Genomic DNA, 1,446 nt, shown 5'->3' on the forward strand with positions numbered 1-1,446 from the left:
TTTGGGTACGGCGTACAGAGCTGACCGAGGCACAATTACATCAAAAGAGGAAATACAAAGTTTGGATAAGGCACGACAGCCTAATTCCTATAAAAAAAGAGTCAGAAGAACAGACAAAACACTGAAAACAAGCCCAACTTCAAAGAAACATAGTCAATCTATCAAATACGCAACGGTCTATATTGGTATGGCGGCCAAAATTGCCAATTCAAAACGAGCCAACAACACAAGAAGGGCGGACAAAGATGACAATCGTGCAGCTATCTACAACTGTCTAGGTCAAGCAACATCATGCAAACAGCACGAGGAAACAAACAGAATCCACAACAAAAACTACAAGGATGTATCAGACACAAGTCATCAAGGTAGAAAGAAAGAATGTTCCACCAGATATGACAATATCGACTTCAAAGGAACCACATATGCCAATTCAAAACCAGTGGAAAAAAATCAAACAACAAGCGGCAGAGTTACAACTACTACTTGCAAAGAAAATCTGCCAGCCAATTCAAGATACCACAGGAAACCTCAACGACAAATGCCAATAAGCGCATCGCTTATACCTTCCTCCTGCACCGCATAAATTCTTTCTACATGCATTGACTGCACATGCATATAGGTCTATATTACAAGGCATGCATTAGCACGAGTTCAAACCCATTGCACAACACATACCCTTGACGATACCCTGTCGTCCGGGAGGACTCCAATTAGGAGGGGGGGAGGCATTCCAATGCGGACTCATGTCATATATTAGAGGGCAATGTTTGTGAGCAATTTTTCAACCATTTTTGCGTTTTATTGTGTGATTTTGGGAAAAATAATATGCCCTCGTAATTAATCAGAATTGGGGACCAAATCATCATTCATGAGCCCCTAGGGATGTGTATAGACTATAAAGAGAGTCAAATCTTGCCAAAAACTGTCTAAAAATAGCAAAAAATAGGCCAAGGTTGACGATAATGAGCGAGATTGTACATAGATTAGAGAAAAGTGAGCTACAAAGTGTTTTGCTTTTCATTGGTATTTTTCTAGGTTAGAATTGCTATTTTCGGGTTATTTTGGGATTTATTTGCTTTATTTTAACCATTTTCTAGCAAAAATTATAGAAAAAAATCCGTAATCCAGATGGAAACACAAAAGAAGAGACGCCTGATCAAAGCAAGGTAAAGAAGACACATAAAAAATAAGGACTGCAAAGGTGACAGGGGAAAATGACCACCGTCATGAAGGGACCTCCAACTCGAGAAATCTGCAAAAGTGGTAAAACTGAAGCAACCGAAATCCAAATCAGGAAATTTTCGAGCCTAAACCGCATTTCGCAAAAAGTTATAGCCACAGGTAAAAGATGGGAAAATTTGGTGTCGGAGTCTCGATTACATATAGAGAGGCTAGGCTAGAAATCCCTCATTTGAGTCATTTTCCATAGTGAGAGAGAGAGAGCTC

The sequence above is a fragment of the Adiantum capillus-veneris genome, chromosome 16, assembly GCF_014529385.1.
Source record: "Adiantum capillus-veneris isolate H3 chromosome 16, ASM1452938v2, whole genome shotgun sequence".
In the NCBI taxonomy this organism is placed as follows: domain Eukaryota; kingdom Viridiplantae; phylum Streptophyta; class Polypodiopsida; order Polypodiales; family Pteridaceae; genus Adiantum; species Adiantum capillus-veneris.